Source organism: Bufo gargarizans, chromosome 3 (genome assembly GCF_014858855.1).
Source record: "Bufo gargarizans isolate SCDJY-AF-19 chromosome 3, ASM1485885v1, whole genome shotgun sequence".
In the NCBI taxonomy this organism is placed as follows: domain Eukaryota; kingdom Metazoa; phylum Chordata; class Amphibia; order Anura; family Bufonidae; genus Bufo; species Bufo gargarizans.
In genome coordinates this window covers 411,206,223-411,225,653 of record NC_058082.1, presented here as the reverse complement: position 1 = coordinate 411,225,653, position 19,431 = coordinate 411,206,223, and the positions used below count along the sequence as shown (strand labels likewise).

General features: G+C 43.2%; 1 protein-coding gene across 2 annotated transcripts in view; it reads right to left on the bottom strand.

Annotated features, from left to right (window-relative positions):
- C3H1orf116 (chromosome 3 C1orf116 homolog) overlaps positions 1–18,836 on the bottom strand; it is a 38,525-nt gene extending 19,689 nt beyond the window's left edge. The window contains exon 1 of one of the 2 annotated variants that reach the window (XM_044288364.1): positions 18,678–18,836. The gene's annotated coding sequence lies outside the window, so the exon portion shown is untranslated. The other variant, XM_044288365.1, reaches the window with a different exon arrangement.
- Between the last annotated feature and the right edge of the window lie 595 nt (positions 18,837–19,431).

Sequence of the window (19,431 nt, the reverse complement as noted above, 5' to 3'; positions counted from 1 at the left end):
CCATTGAAATGTAGGGGAGCTATAAAAAATAAAATAAAAAAAAGCCTAGAAAAACCTTATTGGCTTTTTCCATTGTTCTGACCATCTCTGGCCACCACATCCAGGCAGGAGGTTGGGGGGGGCCATTCTGAGATCCGAATACCGTTCTTAATATATCTTGATTGCGCTTTTTATGATAGAGTTCTAAATGTGATGTGACACAGTATGGTTCCTCCAAAAGCACTGAATTGGAAAAGCATTACATGGCTGTATTTGAGATCCCCGTCAGAAAAGTCCAGAATAGTTTGTGAGTTTTGTTGTAACACGAAGCATCAAGTTACTTAGGGCTACAATAAGACTCACAGTATGGATCCATAGATTCGTAGAGGTGCGGTATTCTGGGCCTGTGGGGCAGGGAACTTATACAGTCTTCTACATAAAGTCAGACTGTATGAGATATGCCGATATTCCGAATGTTTCATTAGAGGTCTACACTGCTTGTCTGGCATTTTAGATTTAGCAGAGTACTTCACAAGTGCCATCTAATATCCATTTAAATGTATCTCACAGTATATACCTGCAGTATGCGTATGGCATGACAATGAAATCATAAGATCAGAATCTCCAGTGAGTAAATATGAAAAAGCCTCATGTGCCGTCTACTCAGCAGGAAGTAGAACATTAGGCAATCAAGTCTTCTGTACCTATGACAGAGATCATGATCCTAGGTTAATATTTAACCTGAACTTCAGCTTCCTGACCACCAGTAAAGCATGCTTTCTCTGGTTTCATGTTGCCACTTGTGAGCAGTGCCAAAAAAATATGAAGAATCTGGTCCTGTTACCAGCAGCAGTATCTTTTTACTTTAATCTTAAATTGCTGCATCACAGCCAGATGACTATAGCTTCAGTGGAGACAGGAAGCCCCATGTATGACCCATTTTAGCTGCTCCCCTCTAGATGCCTGACATAGTTTGTATGTGACCATCTAGAAGTTTTAAGTGTCATCTACCTGTATCCCATTGCATCTCTCGGTCCCCGAATATGATTTTGCTCGAAAAACATCTAATAACTAATTTAAAACAGAATTCAATCAGCATCAAACTGGGGTTCTTTGGGGCAATCCATTCATACAGAACATGCGCACACCCCCTACTAATCTCATCATAATCTTTAGTACTGCCCACACAGGACATATCATCAATAGGGACAGGTAGGTTACTGGTTATTTGTGACCCCACTGTATTAGTATCAGATCATCTTTATTCCAGAAGGAGGGGAAGGAGGGGGGGGGGGTTCTCTAAAATTCAGGCAGAGTAAACTTACACTAGCCATCTAAGGGTCCATTCACACGTCCGTAAGTGTTTTGCGGATCCGCAAAACACGGACACTGGCAATGTGCATGCCACAATTTGCGGACCGCACATCACAGACACTGCAATAGAAAATGCCTAATCTTGTCCGCAATTGCCGACAAGAATAGGACATGTTCTATATTTTTGCGGAAACGGAAGTGCGGATCTGCAAATACAGACAGCACATTCCAGCCCCATTGAAAATTAATGGGTTTGCACCTGTTCCGCAAAAACGCAAAATGGGTCTGCATCCGTTTTTGCAGATGTGTAAATGGACCCTAAAGATGTAAAAAAGGTATCAAGGTGGTTCATGCTGTATGAGAAATCTGGTACATTTTTCACACACTTTGTTGAACAAGGCACCAAGAAAGGTGTCTAAGGCTCCATTCACACGTCCGCAGAATGTGTCCGCATCCATTCCGCAATTTTGCGGAACTGGTGGGGACCCATTCATTCTCTATGGGGACGGAATGGCTGTGGACAGCACGCAGTGTGCTGTCTGCATCCGCAATTGCGGAGTGCGGCCCCGATCTTCGGGTCCGCAGCGCCGCAAAAGATAGAACATGTCCTATTCTTGTCCGCAGCTTGCAGACAAGAATAGGCATTTCTATGGGGGTGCCGGGCTGGTGTGTTGTGGACCCGCAACACATCACAGACGTGTGAATGGAGCCTAAATCATATAATAAATATGGTGCAAAGCTTGTATACCATTTTTGTGGCGCAATCACGCCAGAAGTCTGGTGCATTCAGCTAAGGAAATCTCCACCAGTGACCATCACTGATTCTACATTTGAAAATCTGTAGCTTGCCTGGAATTCCATGCAGATTTTTTGGCCACTGCATGTGGATAATTTTTTTCAATACTTCATTCACATTCATTGTATGATGCAGAATCTGCAATGTGTAAATGTACCCATAGATTAAAAGGTATTATTGTAATGTGGATCTTGTAACAGAAAAGGTTGGGAACCACTGGCCTACATGACGGTAGAAACCTAAGGCCAAGCCATATCCAATATCATAATTTTAGGTTTACTTTCCATAAAATATTCCACAGTTATGCAATCATAAACCAGGGTATTTACTAAAAATGTAATTCCGGGGATGACCCTCACCAATCCTGAGGACTAAGAGGCCATGTCACTCATAGTCCTAGTCATGGTTTTACAAAAAAGGGGCCACTCTTTTCCATTCGTCGTGCGTGACTGTAGTGCTAGATATAGGGCCACAGTTTCTGGTAAATCTATAAAGGGGCCTTAGGTATACACCAATGTTAGTCTTTGGACCACCAAAGTAAGGGCTCTTTCACACGGTCCGCAATGCACGTGCACCATCCCTGGGGCAGGCACATGAGGATCACAGACCCATTCACTTAAATGGTTCCACGATACTTCCGTTCTGCAAAAAGATAGAGCAAGTTCTATCTTTTTGCGGTGCAGAAGCATGGAACGGAACCCCAGAAAGCACTCCGTAGTGTTCCGTTCCGCATCTCCGAATTTGTGGACCCATTGAAATGAATGGGTCCGCATCCGTGATGCGGAATGGCCACGGAACGGTGCCCGTGTATTGTGGATCCGCATATGCGGTCCGCAATATGGCAACGGGCATCACACATTCGTGTGAACGAGCCCTAATGATTAGAATTTTCTAAATATTTCAGTTTTACTTCATGGAACTAGTTACTTAACCTCTGTGCACACATGGAAAGGGTATAAACAAGCATTACTGTATGCACATCTTAACTGAGGATAACTGGATTTACAAGTTATAAGTTCTCGGTTTACGCCCTTGGGGTTGGACTATGTAGTTAGGACATTTAAATACAGGTTAAAAGTGGCAAACCCAATAAATGCATTTTAAAACCTTACATAAAAATGCTGTGAATTCTACGCATTCATTTTGCACAAATAGTGGACCAGATTTACTAATCCCGTAGACGGCATAAACTTAGGCCGTAGACTTGCACCAAATTTATCGCAGTGGCTCAAGCTGGACGATTTGGTGCATGGCTAGACACTTGTCTAACTTCATACCACTTGCTTTGACACTGAATTTTACGTCATGTTCGGCCCTGCCCAAATCTTTGTTAAGGCATACCCTTTCCCATTAAAAGTCACAACCCTTCATTGAACTAGGAGTAGTTGAATTGTTCTAAAAACAATTTACAAAAGGTCTAGGTTCTCTCACGTTAGTCAATATCTGGTACATAGCCAGTGTGTAGACTATGCAAAATGGAAATACACGTATAAGTAAATTATAGAAGGCTTGCACAGTAAAATGTCAATTTTTGAAGAGGACACTAAACTGTGTAAAGTAATTAACACGGAAGAGGACAGTATACTACTACAGAGGGATCTGGATAGATTGGAGGCTTGGACAGAGAAGTGGCAGATGAGGTTTAACACTGACAAATCTAAAGTTATGCACATGGGAAGGAATAATGCAAGTCACCCGTACATACTAAATAGTTAAACTGACATGGATAAAGACTTAAATTTGATATATCGTAGAATTCACAACTGTAGAAACTAGTGTCAGGCAGCTTATTGCCAAGGCCAATAAGATTACAGGTTGCATCAAAAGGGGCATAGATGCCTGTAATGAGAACATGGTCCTGCCACTTTACATATCACTAGTCAGACCACACATGGAGTACTGTGTACAGTTCTGGGCTCCTGTGAAGAAGGCAGACATAGCAGAGCTGGAGAGGGTTCAGAGGAGGGCAAATAAAGTAATAACTGGAATGGGGCAACTACAGTACCCTGAAAGACTCTCAACATTAGGGCTATTCACTTTAGAAAAAAAGACGACTGAGGGGAGATCTAATTACTATGTATAAATATATCAGGGGTCAGTACAGAGATCTATCCCATCATCTATTTATCCCCAGGACTGTGACTGTGACGAGGGGACATCCTCTGAGTCTGGAGGAAAGTAGATTTGTACACAAACATAGAAGAGGATTCTTTACGGTAAGAGCAGTGAGACCATGGAACTCTCTGCCTGAGGAGGTGCTGATGGTGAGTACAATAACGGAATTCAAGAGGGGCCTGGATGTATTTCTGGAGTGTAGTAATATTACAGGTTATAGTTATTAGATTTATGGAGGTGGGTCACTGATCCAGGGAGTTATTCCGATTGCCTGATTGGAGTTGGGAAGGAATTTATTCCCCTAAATTTAGCTTCCACCTTATGTGTTTTTTTTGCCTTCCTCTGGATCAACTTGCAGGATAACAGGCTGAACTTGATGGACGGATATTTTTTTTTGCCTTATAAACTCTGTCAGCCTACTTTCACATCTGCGGCACTACGATTCAGCTGCCGGTTCCGACAGAATGCCAGGAATCAACCAGACACAAACTGCAGTCTGCAGCAGTTTGTGTCCGGCCGATTCTTGGCATATTTGCCGGATTGCGGCTGGATCTCTGCCGGACCCCATGGCTAGCGGACATTACAGCTGCATCCGAAACAGCCTGCCAGAATCCATGCCGCAGGTGTGAAAGTAGGCTAGGTTACTAACTGGCACAGGCTTGTAAAGAGCCGAATGATCACAATATAAAGGGGCTCCTTTCTGTTTTTGCTAACCTAAGGCCGAGTTCACACAGAGCGTGTCCGGATAAGGTCGTGCGAGTAGGTACCCAATTGCAGTCAGTTTTGACTGCGATTGCGTTCCGTTAAGTTTTTATCGCGCGGGTGCAATGCGTTTTGCACGCGCATGATAAAAAACACTGACTGTGGTACCTAGACCCGAACTTCTTCACTAAAGTTCAGGTTTGGGTTCAAGGTTGTGTAGATTTAAATTATTTTCCCTTATAACATGGTTATAAGGGAAAATAATAGCATTCTTTAATACAGAATGCTTAGTAGGTGGTCAATTGAGGGTTAAAAAATAAAATAAAAAATTAACTCACCTTCTCCTCTTGATCGCGTAGCTGCCGGTCTGTTCTTACTTCTTTAATCATGAGCTGCCGGCTAAAGGACCTGTGGTGACGTCATATCACATGGTCCAGACACATGATCCATCAAGAGGAGAAGGCGAGTTAATTATTTTTTAACCCTGAATTGACCTTCTACTAAGCATTCTGTATTAAAGAATGATGATATTATTTTCCCTTATAACCATGTTATTTCACCCGTGTGAACTCAGCCTAATTAGTATGAATGAACCTTCAATGGATGTGAAGGGGGTAAGGTTGGTGGAAGGGTCACTGTTCTCTATACGGGGACCTACATAGGACATGCAAAAGAGAGTACACTGTTTACTTAAGTATAGAACCCCTTGAAACTTCAGAAGGTGCATCAAAATTGTAAATTGGATTTTTACAAAAAGTGCAACCAACCTAAACTTGTCAAAGGGAAATAGGCGCAGCTGATGAAGGCCTGAGATGGCAGGGGTTGCAGTGGGAAGACAGTTAAGGGGTTAATTTAAAACAAAAATGGCTATGTGGATGGGAAGGAAACTATCTACTTGGCAAGAACTAAGCCGATGGTAACATTAGGGAGAAGAAGACAGTTACAGGATACGAGAAGCCTTCATTCCCTCTGTCGAGCTTGAACCTGCAACACATCAGGGCCTAGTCAATTTGTGACCACTGAGCTGCAGAGTGTGACTGGGGATATTTTAGGCAATCCTTCTCATGGCATAAAATGTTTATGGTATTCATCTGTTTTGTTGATATGAATGGAAAAGTTATATTTATTTTTCCATGTTAGAAAGAGGCTGTCATCACATAGCATCTAGTGTTTTATTCTGGGGTAGGGGGAACTTGGACTGTGTGTCCAAGTACTCTACAATACCCTAGTAATGCGACTGATGGAAAATACCAGTTACTGTATTTCCAAGAGCTCAATGTACAATTGACAGTCACGTGTATCCATTACTCATCCTGCAGAGCTCTCGGTGACAACCACCTTATGAACTCTCCTTGCTTGTCCGAGCACAGGATATACAGTACATTATATATAGGAAGACAAATGATTCACCCGCAGAAACCACACTCCCCAGCAGAGATTGAGAAAGAGTAGAAATGGTAAACAGATGTCAAGTTTGGAACTTATAATGGGTTATCGGAATTATTTTTTTATTTTTTTTCAAAAAGGCAGGGATGCCAATTGGATAATAAAGCTTATACTCGCGATTCAGAATCTCCTCCTGTCCAGAACCACTGCTGCAGCCTTGAGGTCATGTTTTGGCTGCATATACCTCACGTGACCACTGCAGCCAATCACTGGCCTCAGTGGTATATGGCTCAAGACCACTGAGGCCAGTGACAGCTGCAGTGGTGACATGTGGTATATGGGCACATTAACATGGAGTCAGGAAAACAAAGCCCGGAAGAGAGGACAAAGCAGCAACCTTGGAAAAGAGGGGATTCGGGATGTTGTGTAAAAGTACTTTTTTTATTTTTTATTTTATTATTATTATCATCATCATTCTAATAGCATCCCTGCCTTTAAAAAAAAAAAAAAAAAAACACAAACTGACAACCCCTTTAATGGGAAATATTCTCAGTTTGATATATGCATCTACAGAGGTGTATAGAGGTAATTTCTCAAATGGGATTTTCCAGTATTGTATTTTGATGGCCTATTCTCAGGATAGGATATCAATATCTGATCAGGGCCCAGTGAAATTTATTTTGGGGGCCCACTGTGCGGATACATTCAAATATAAGGCTGCTTTCACACTAGCGTTCGGGTTTCCGTTCGTGAGCTCCGTTTGAAGGAGCTCACGAGCGGACCCGAACGCAGCCGTCCAGCCCTGATGCAGTCTGAATGGAGGCGGATCCGCTCAGACTGCATCAGTCTGGCGGCGTTCAGCCTCCGCTCCGCTCGCCTCCGCACGGACAGGCGGACAGCTGAACGCTGCTTGCAGCGTTCGGGTGTCCGCCTGGCCGTGCGGAGGCGTGCGGATCCGTCCAGACTTACAATGTAAGTCAATGGGGACGGATCCGTTTGAAGATGCCACAATGTGGCTCAATCTTCAAGCGGATCCGTCCCCCATTGACTTTACATTGAAAGTCTGGACGGATCCGTCCCAGGCTATTTTCACACTTAGCTTTTTTTAGCTAATATAATGCAGACGGATCCGTTCTGAACGGAGCCTCCGTCTGCATTATTATGGGCGGATCCGTTCAGAACGGATCCGCCCGAACGCTAGTGTGAAAGTAGCCTAACCTGCTCACACAGCAGCAAGATTCTGCCAGATGATTAAATATGGGGGTCCCTGCAGCATCTTTGAGAAGGTAGGTCCTGGGGAAAAGGACTCTGGTAGCTTTCCTCTATACGTAGAAGTAATCTCAGCTCTGATTGTGTCAATAATAATAATAATAATAATAATATTATTAATATTATTATTATTATGGGCAGTTTCTTTAATAATCTATCAAGTGTTTTTTATATGAACATAGGCTGGTTGAGGTGCTGTACATTGACTATATGGGTGCAGTAAGTCTACTGTGTTATGTGCCACTTGTGCAGGGGGTGGGAGACTAGGGGCCCACTGGGGGATTCACCTGTACCCCTGTAAGCCAGTCCGAGCCTGGTCCTATCTGTTCCAGGGATTAGCAATCTTTGGCACTCCAGGTGTGGTGAAACTGACCCCCAGCATGCACACTTGCTTGACTGTCCTCAGAATTGCCATAGAGGTAAATGGAGCATATAACACTGAAACACCACAGTATCCTGGTAAGATCTAACCGAAATGTAACGAAGCAGCAGTTATCATACAAACACACCAAATGGTCAGAGCATTTAACGCACAGGATTGAAGTCATGTATTTTCCTCCTGGAAAGTGCATTAGGATTGGCTCAGTGGATATGAACATGGAAAGACAATTCTTTCTAAATGACAGAGAACATAATTCCGTTCAGACCTAGTTCACACGTCAGTGTTTTGGTCAGCGATTTCCATCAGTGATTGAGAGCCAGAACCAGGATTGGAGCCTCCACAGATATAAGGTGTAATGAAAAGCTCTGCTCCTGTTCTGTGTTTCTTCCCATCCCTCGTTTTTAGCTCACAATCACTGAACGGGCCTGCAAAAAAAGCAGATCGTGTGCATGAGCCCCAACTGTGACCAATGTAACCAATCACTGGCCTCAGTGGTCTTGTGCCATAGATACATCACTGCAGAGTCCATTGATTGGCTGCAGCGGTCATAGGAACGGACAGCATGTCACTGCTGCATCAAGGCGACCACTGAAGCTGCAGGGATTTTAGCTAGCGCATAATGGTAATTTTTCATTTTAGGACATTGCATGTCACTTAGCAAATATTTGGAAAGACCCAGACAACCCTGTTATAATAAACAACCCCAAAAACAGCCCGTACAGTCTGATGGTCTACCAAGACATATAGGCTTCTCTTGCCATCTCTGTAAAGCAATTTGGGACATTCTGTACGTTGTTCTGTCACCTATGACAGGACACATGACAAGAGCCGTTATTCATTGGGTGTCATAAACCTTATAGCATGTAGGTCTAGTAAGTAGTAATAGCCAGCATACATGGAGTGACATTCCTCATATCAGAAGACATTGTATGCATACATTGCATGGCTAAGGTCCTAAGCACATGACTGCAGGGACCACAGTATGGAACCGTACTGCATTGCAAAGGGCGATATATGAACCGAAAACTATTGATCTTCAAAATCCACACTACGGCTCAATTTCTGTGCTGAAAAATTCCACACCGTGTAGATTTTGAAAATCTCATCTACTGTAGATTTTTGACACAAAAACACATGCGGAAAAGCTGTGCATAATATGCATCATGTGGATATAGCATTAAAGGGGTTGGCCACTTTCTGATTATTGTTGACCAATGTGTATATAAGACGATTATATGACAATGTTGTACTGTCTATAAAATGGCGGCTGATGGAGGGTCATGTGACCAGGCAAATCACCTCCATGTGATGTCTCCTCCATTCAAATACACCGCATTTGCACTAAACTCCAAACAGAACAAGTGCAGGTAGCTGGTGCAGTGTATCTGAATGGAGGAGGCGTCACATGGAGGTGATTTCCCTGGTCACATGTCCCGTCGTCAGCAGCCATTTTATGGCCAAGACTTTTGCAAGGATGCTAGTGATGAGCAGCAGGGGAAATATTCGAATTCACGATATTTCGCAAATATTTGGTAGAATATTCGTCATCTATTCATGAATTCGAGATTATTTTCTTGATCGCGAAAGATCAGCAATGTAATATTTGCGCAATGTCCGTGAAGTAAAGGCGTGGGTCACTATAGCTAAATTTTTCATGTTACTTGAAGTTTCCTGAGACTGGAGAAAATGGTTGGCACGGCAGAACAATACAATAGCTTTATATGAGTACTCCTGTATATTCGCGATTGTGAAATCGGCACCAATGATACAAATATTTTGGTGCAATACGTGCAACTTCACATTTTAACAGGTCTGACTACTTATTAGTGATTGGTGCACTAAGTATTGTCATGAACTTGTGACATCACAGATGTATGTATGTTTTTAGCATACATACAGCACCATGTATATATGGACAGCAGAACCTATATCACTAACCATACACTGACTGACTATCTGTATTATATATAAGCTAACTAATGTAATGACACAGGAAAGCAGAGAGCTCAGCAATAACACTGCTGTCTCTCCCAGATCTGCAAAATACTGCATACAAGGGCTGCTGGGGAGGTTCTTATATAGTAAGGGGTAGGCAGCTTTCCTATAGGTTGCTCGGGATGTTGCTAAGCTCAGAATAAAGACATTGCAGCCTTCTCATTGGCCCAGAAGCAAGAAGGGAGGTTACTGATGGAAAGAAAATAAATCAATCAAGACCAGGGATCTCAAACTGTGGCCCTCCAGCTGTTGCAAAACTGAGAGTGTGAGAGAGTGTGAGAGAGTGTGAGAGAGAGACTGCACCATTGAAAAGGAATGGGTCTGCACCCGTTTCGCAAAATTTACCCATTTTGCGGACGTGTGAATGGACCCTTATGGTGTCTAAATTATGGAGAATTTCTGCAAAATAAACATGATCCATAAATGCATAGAGAAGCAATGGGGTCACATCTGGTCGCAGAATGACTTGCTCTTTCCAAGTGGCAGTCAAATCAGGTTAGACCACAGAAATAAAAAAACTAAGCCTTTCTCATTCTCTGTGGCACCATTACCAGGTTTATGCTGCTGTATGTGAGGGCAGCACGAAGTAGTGACAGACGCCCCGATTTTAGCAGCATGTCTATGATAACCTGTAGGCGCACATTCTGCTCTGGATTTTATATCATGCATCATAAAGGGCAAAATCCGCAGATAAAATTGACAATTCAGTTTGACGGTATGTCGTCGGTTTAGGCCATGGATTCTTTATGCAGCATGAGATGGATTAAAGCTTATCCGCTTTTCTACAACTGCATTACCGCTATGTGCCCTCCTACCGATTGGCAGCTTCACTCCATTACTGTGCATAGGGATACAGTGACCCGGGGCAGTGACTAGGCTCCAAGATGGTGGCTGCGATGTCACTGCCTTGGTCTCACAGGCCCTAGACCAGGGATGCCCAACCTGCGGCCCTCCAGCTGTTGCAAAACTACACTTCCCAGCATGCCTGGGTAGTCTACATCTACTAGGGCATTCTGGGAGTTGTAGTTTTGGAGGGCCGCAGGTTGAGCATCCCTGCCCTAGACCAATGTTGTCACAGTGGGGAGGTAGTGTACTACTTACTCACAATCTTGGTCCTTTCTCCACACTCCTGTCTCGCTCCAGTTGACAGAAGCCCTCACTATCTGGTGGTCTTGTATGTTGGAATAAGCTGAAGGTGGGTGCTGATACTCCAGCAGCAAGCTGTGCACCACCACAGGTGTCAGGCTCACTGGAGCTTCTCTAGCCACCACCTTCCTCTGACCTTAGAAGGGTCAGAACTCTGTAGAACAGGCTATTGGGTCTAATCTAAGTCTAGAAACTAATCAGGATTTACCACTCCTTCTCAGCAATAATGGTACATTGTGGTAATACAGCTCAATATAGCCGTCAGATGTTAGATAAGCAGGGTATACACGTCACCCATGCTGGGAGAAATCTGTCAATCAATGATGGGAGGGCAACCTGGTGACATATTTCCTCCACGTACAAGTAACAGCTCAATGCAACTGCATATTCCCAAAACTATTGGGCAGGGAATTTGTGCACATCCAGATACTGCACAACCTTATCAAACAGTTAGGGCTGTTTCACACGAGCGGATGCAGTGCGTGACATCCGCTCCGTGAATGACAGCCAAGACCCGATGCGGACAGCAGAAGCACGGCGCAGTAACATGACTGATAATGCTCCGTGCCTCTCTGTGACCTCAATACTACTAAATCACAGTGAGATAAAGTTGACACTGTGATTTCGTAGTAAAGGGATCACAGAGAGGCATGGAGCATTATCAGTCATGTTACTGCTCCATGCCTCTGCTGTCCGCATCGGGTCTTGGCTGTCATTCACGCAGCGGATGTCACGCACGGCATCGGCTCGTGTGAAACAGCCCTTATAGTGTACTATGAATGAAAAGTGGAAAGCCCATCAGGAGATCTTCGATCTCTAGTTCAGGTTTTCACCATCAGAGAATACCAGCTGCAGTTCAGCAGAGGACACCAGACTAGGTACAATGGTATAAAAAGCTTGCTTAGGGTGGAGGAGTCTTAACTTTGCCAACTATGAGGAATCAACAGTGGTGCCCACATGGTCTTAACAGCTAAGGCTACTTTAACACTCGCGTTTTGGCTTTCCGTTAGTGAGATCTGTCATGGGCTCTCACAAGCGGTCCAAAACTGATCAGTTTTGCCCTAATGCATTCTGAATGGAAAAGGATCCGCTCAGAATGCATCAGTTTGCCTCAGATCAGTCTCCATTCCGCTTTGGAGGCGGACACCAAAACTCTGCCTGCAGCGTTTTGGTGTCCGTCTGACGAAACTGAGCCAAACGCATCCGTCCTGGCACACAGAAGTCAATAGGGACGGATCCGTTTTCCCTGATACAATCTGGCACAATAGAAAACTGATCCGTCTCCCATTGACCTTCAATGGAGTTCATGACGGATCCATCTTGGCTATGTAACAGATAATACAAACGGATCCATTCATGACTGATGCATGCGGTTGTATTATAGTAATTGATCCGTTTTTTGCAGATCCATGACGCTTTTTTTTTTTTTTTGCATGTGGATGAGGTTATGCTGCATTCTTTATTCTTTTTAAGTAAATTCCAGAGACAAAAAAAAAAATTTAAAAAAAAGTTATATATTTTACACACAAACCACTAGGCAAAAAATAATTTTTTCTGCCCTGCCCCTTTCAGTTTACACTGGTGTTTTTGCCCCAAAAACCGCATGCTGAAAAAAGCTGAGCAAAATACCTACATGTGCTTTCAAACTTAGAGATACAGCACTTGGAAAAATCTAGCCCGATAACAAAAGGTTTACTTAGTGAAGGTTGAATGAAGCAGCTTTTACAAGGCCTAGCTGGTGGATTATTCTTAGATGAAGGCAGAAATATAATATTTTGTGGAAGAGGCCCGGTCCCTTCAGCTCCAGACCCATCGAGAGGAATAAACTGTGTGGCACCTTATCTGTGACTCAACAGAACACATGACTGTATCCGCAAACACTGGACGGCGCGCTCTACTCAACCACTCTAGGTAATGGACGTACCAAGGCCATTGCGCCTTATCCAGTCACAAAATAGTAAGGCTACAAAACTGAGGGTCACGGTAGTTGTGCAACTGAATGTGCTGCTGGGTGCTACACGTTCCAACCGCACATTCAGAGAAAGGGACATACCCTGTAAAGCAGGTCATCCCTCTTCCTCCTGTTTCCTACTCGCCCCAGAACACCAGCAATAAATTCCTTCTGAGCCTAAAAGCAGGTTACAGATTGCAATTTTGCAGTAGTCTACAGTCTAAGGCTACATGCACACGACTGTTGTGCGTTTTACGTTACGCAATTTGTGGAACGGCATGGACAGCCATTGATATAACTGCCTATTCTTGTACGCAAGACGGTGTCATTAAAACTGTCACCAGTATTTGGTTGGTGGGAGTCTGACACCTGTGACACCATCAGATCAGCTATTTTAGAAGGCACTGGCGCCCCTGTGAGCACCGCGGCCTTCTCGCAGCTGACCAAGCAGTGCTGTACATTGTATAGCGGCTGTACTTAGTATCACAGCTCAGCCCCATTCACTTCTATGATACAGAGATGCACCTAGGCCATGTGTCATTACTTGGCCTAGAAAAAGCTGTCAGAAGGTGCTGGTGCCTTCTCAAAAAGTCGATTAGTGCAGGTCCCAGGTGTCGGACCCCCACTGTTCAGATACTGATAACCCATCCAGAGAATTAACATCTTGGAAACCCCCTTTAAATTCATAAGGCTACACAACTTCCCATCCACTTTTAACCAAGTGGTGACCATAGCATAAAGCATCAAAAACAAAAAGTAAATTGTGCTTGCAAAAACTGAGACGGGCGGCAGTGCCTAAGGGGGCCCAAAGTTCCCTCTGCCTTAGGCCTAGTTCACACGATCGTTTTTTTTGCAAGTGTACGGGCCGTTTTTTTGTGTTCTATACACGGAACCATTCATTTCAATGATTCCGCATTAAAAACAGAATGTGTTCCGTAAGCATTCCGTTTCCGGAAATGCATCCGTATGTCTTCCTTGTCCGTTTTATTTTTTGCGGAACCATCTATTGAAAATGTTATGCCCAGCCCAATTTTTTCTATGTAATTACTGTATACACCGAACGGAAACACAACGGAACCGTGAAAAATGGACCGCAAAAAACTATAAAAGCCATACGTTCATGTGAACTAGGCCTTAGGCCTCTTGCACACAAACTTTTATTTTTTCCATTTCCATTTCGTTTTTGCGGAACCATTCATTTCAATGGTTCCGCAAAAAATAAATTAAATAAATACATCAGTATGTCTTCTGTATCCGTACCATTTTTGCAGAACCATCTATTGAAAATGTTATGCCCAGCCCAATTTTTTTCTGTACTTACTGTTTAAACATTATTGTACGCTTCCATTTCCGATCCGCAAAAAACAGATCACAAACGGCAACCAAATGGGAAAAAAAAACAAAAACAAAAAAAAACAAACACACAATGGCAAAACGAAACACTACTAAAAAAATAAATAAAAAACGATCTGTTTAAAACCATACGGTCGTGTGCAAGAGGCCCTATGAGAACACATCAGAATTATGAATGCACCATGTAGGTGGAGGCACTATTAACAAATCTTGCTGTTAGTGCCATGTTACACCTCTGGGATGCATGAAAGCAACGTTTGAGGGATATCCATGAGAAGCAGTGGAAAGGAGCAGTGAAGGCTGTGCCCATAGCAACAAATAATGCTGCCACTACTGGTTTAAAAAGGGCATCTGAATAAAAATAAAAAATCCATTGCATTCTCAGCCCCTTAATATTAAAGGGGTTGTTAATAAAATGGCTGCACAACATTTCACATACAAACAATAATCATTTAGAATGAGCCCCATTTCTCAGCTCTATTGTTTGTATGTGAAATGTTGTGCAGCCATTTTATTATCAGCCATGTTTGCTTGATGGATATGCACCCGTGACTATGAATATGAATGTGCTAGCCTACATTTTCTTGTAGTATTAGAGGGGTTGTGCCATGGAAAATATTCTACTTTGGATCTGAATGCTTTTGTAATTGCATGTAATTAAAAATGTTTCAGTTATTCCATACAATCTGTATAGCAACACCTGCTGTTTTTTTCTTTTCCATATTCTCCATCCACCTCAGCACCATAGCTGAGAAGGACACATCCACAGTTCCACCCTTCACCTTCTACCAACCCTATCTACTGTTAGAAGCTTTTCCAGGGAGTGAGCTGCAGCAGAAAGGACACACCCCGCTGAGCTGTGATAGGAAGAGAGCTGCAGCAGAAAGGACACACCCTGCTGAGCTGTGATAGAAAGAGAGCTGCAGCAGAAAGGACACACCCCTCTGAGCTGTGATAGGAAGAGAGCTGCAGCAGAAAAGGACACACACCCCCGAGTGGTCAGTTTAAAAATAAAAATAAAAAAACACCACACAAAAATATAGCAGAGCAATGAATGCAAGATCTCTGAATCCATGCGAGGCACAGGGCTGGCTCCAGCTTTGTTACAAATAGATACTCATGGACTATATGATGTCTGATTCTCATTTTTTACATTAATCATAGCATAACCTCTTTAAGTAAAATAGTTATTAACTCCTCAGCTCCTTTCAGGGCTTAATGACCTTTCTATGTTCCCCACCTGTAAGTTTGCTCAGTGCTAAGCCCGGTGATAACTGAACATGAAGAAGAGCGCCACAAGTGACGTGGCCTGTGCACAAGCATACGGCAGGCGGCCTGAAAGCCTTGTGATAAGCATTTGACGATACCTGCTGACAAGAACATACAAAGTACATACATGTAGTATAAAAGCCATACAGCAGGTACTCCTAGCAGTCAGAGCATGACCTTAGGAAATAAGTAGATCATAACGCATTGAAGAATCGCAGTATAAGGATTTTAATTAGCCTAAAAAAATAAAAAATAAAAAAAAAAGACTTTTGGGGGTGACAGAAGCCCTTTACAGCCTTAAAGGGCTTCTGTCACCCCCCAAAAGTCTTCTTTTTTTTTTTAGGGCTAATTAAAATCCTTAAACTGCGATTCTTCAATATATAGGGCTCTTACCCTTTTCTGTTGGCTAGTTTCTTTAAAAACCGCACTTTTATAATATGTTAATTACCTCTCGCATCCTCCTTTCAAAAAAAAAAAAAACGCCCCCTCCTCCTGCTGATTGACAGGGCCAGTGAGTGCTCTCCTCCTCCGGCTGGACCTGTCTGCGTTCAAATCCCACGCCTGCACCTCATTCGGCGCAGGCGCTCTGAGAGAAGGACGCTCGCTTCCTCAGTGCGCGTCCTTCTATCAGAGCTCCTGCGCCGAATGAAGACCCGTAAGGTGCAGGCGCGGGATTTGAATTGCAGACAGGGCCACTCTGAGGAGGAGAGTACTCGCTGGCCCTGTCAATCAGAAGGAGGAGGGGGCGTTTTTTTGAAAGGAGGATGCTGCTGCTACCAGCAAGTAGACGCCCTACTTGCTGGTAGAGAGGTAATTTACATATTATAAAAGTGCCGTTTTTAAAGAAACTAGCGAACAGAAAAGGGTAAGAGCACTATATATTGAAAAATCGCAGTATAAGGATTTTAATTAGCCTAAAAAATGTGTGTATATATATATATATATATATATATATATATATATATATAAAAACTTTAGGGGGGGGGGGGTGACAGAAGTACTTTAAAATAGCTCAGGCCCAATACGTACATTGGTAGCAAAACTGACTGAGCTGCATGGAATGTGGACTTTGTGACCCTGCCCGGCAGGCTCTATAGAAACAATGGCCCTCATTTCCAAAATTTGACACATCTAGCTTTTGGCAAAATCAATTGATCATCAAAGAGGTGTGGCTTAGCAGAAGGGAGGCACAGAATTCTGGCTCAAAGTAAGGGCTCATCTACATGATCGTATGGCTTTTTCAGTGTTTTGCGGTCCGTTTTTTATGGATTCGTTGTTCCGTTTTTTGTTTCCGTTTGCCACATAAAGTATACAATAATTACATAGAAAAAAAATTGGGCTGGGCATAACATTTTCAATAGATGGTTCAGCAAAAACGGAATGGATACGGAAGACATACGGATGCATGTTCCGTTTTTTTTTTTTGCGGACCCATTGACTTGAATGGAGCCAAGCACCCTGATTTGTGGACAAGAATAGGACATGTTCTATCTTTTCACGGTATGGAAATACTGAAACGGAATGCACATGGAGACACTTCAGTTTATGTACCGCATACTGAACTAAAAAAAAAACGGCCAGTATACTGAACGCAAAATACTGTCGTGTGCATGAGCCCTAAGGCCTAGTTCCCACTGTTCTGGTCAGTGATTTTCATAGGCGATTGTATAGATCAGGTTTTGGCTCACAATACAGGAGCAGAGCTTTCCATTTTACCGTATCTGTGTGTAGGCTTCACTCCTGATTTTTGCTCACACTGATGGAAATCCACTGAAGTGTCAACTAGGCCAACAATGGGTGGTATAGACAAGAGTTTCTAAGCATACACCAAATGTATCACTCAGGAAGAGCCACTGTGACAGATCTACATCGACACGGTCTACGGAAACACGTACCCATTGATTTTAATATGTCTGTTCACATCTCAGTATTTTTGTGACGGACGGTGGGTCAGCAGGGTGAGCAGTGTCCATGGAATAGGGAGGACACACAGAGGGCAAAAAGGACACACTGACCAAACACAGATGTCAAACGAGCACGGAAACGTGAACAAGGCCTTAGTAAATCTGCGCATTACGTGTCAGATGGCTGAAAATTGAGTAATGTAAACTATATATATATATTTTAGTATGGTAATGTGTAGCCGAGAGGCTCCCCATATAATTACACAATTTTCGCGTACTCCTCTAACAATATAATGTGTGATCAAGTTTCAAGAAAACGTGCTTGGCCTTATAAAGTCACCTGGTGGGCAAGCCTACTGGAAGATAAGGATCCAGCGGCCCGCCTTATTTATCTTATTGCCATATGGTTACACAATATCTACCTACAGGTTTCCAAGTCATTCCATAGGACTGCATTCTGAATTCTAATGGAAAGGGTGTATTCCCGCCGACATACGTCAGTGGACTACAAGGACACCATAGCCTATAATTGTAATGCTATAGGTGTAATGGGATATTTATAGTGAAATATGATTAAAAGGAACAGAAACCGCAAACTGATAAGCTTATAAAAAGATAACATTCATATTAGGACATATAAAAATGTAGTGCTTTCTCAGCTGGAGACACTTTTCTGAGCCTTCTGTCAGTAATGAACACTATGAGGCTGTCCCCAGCTGGCTGCTTCCAGAGATCGATAGATTACAGTCATCTAGAGAGATGGACTTTAGGCTTCCACATGAACTAAAGTACAGAAAGCGCTATCAAGTTTTACGCCGTCTGAAATCTTACCTGAAGTGTTGCTCCAGGACAGATAAGGTTAACTCCCTGACTGCTCTCACAAGCATAGTCTGCCCTATAGACAGGAGGAACTTTTTCTCCTTCCTTCAAGTAGAAGTATAAAATGCTGAGACGTTGTATTTTCACTTCTCGAAAATGTTTTTTGCTGCTAAGAAATGAAGCAATCTGGTATCTTCCTCTCCAATAAGTCAGACTGGACAACTCTGAGGAGAATCCAAGGTCTCCCCCATATTCTGTGCCTACAGGTTCCAGATAGAGTGTTGCTTATTAACTTACCACAGCCACAAAACCTCAACCAGAAAGGGCTTCAAGTTCCTTGACAGGATCCTCAGGAGATCTAATCCTTTCTTATAACTCCGGCTGTTCTTTCTGAGATCTTCCTAACTCAACAACACAGGTTAAAACTCACCTGTCTGTCCCTCCCTCCATATAACCTGCTCGCTCTCCCAGTGCCTGGTCATGGAAGGGGCGGCCAGACAGGTTCCTGCAGCCAATCAAATGACTCCAGCCTGGACCTGCTACATGTGCAGGTACATCAGGAATGCCACACGGTGTTAACTCTTTGCAGCCCAGAACCTGGTTTAATAGGCCACTGAAGATCCTAGCTTAGAATACTGTTCAAGGAGGCGTTGCAGTTACTGAGCATTTCCACAATCTCCTAATAAAGACGCCTGCCACTCCACTAGTTCAGCACAGACATGAACGTGAGGTGGTGGGATATGGTAGGTTAGGTGGGCTTTACTGTCTTCCTAAAATTCACAGGTGGTGTATTACATTACAGCTCTCCTCCCTGCACATATTCCGAGATATTTTTAAACTAGAGCTGAAGTTATGTTAAGAAATGTTCACACTATGGAATTGTCATGGAAACTGCGCCAAAATTAATGTGAAATCCGTATAAAGTCTGCATCACATGCATGTGAACTGGGTTTCTGCAACCGCAGCGCGAACTGCGGCACATCCGTGACAGAAATCTATGGGTCAGGATACTGATCATGTGAAAGTGGTCTTAAAGGGATATTCCGGTTGG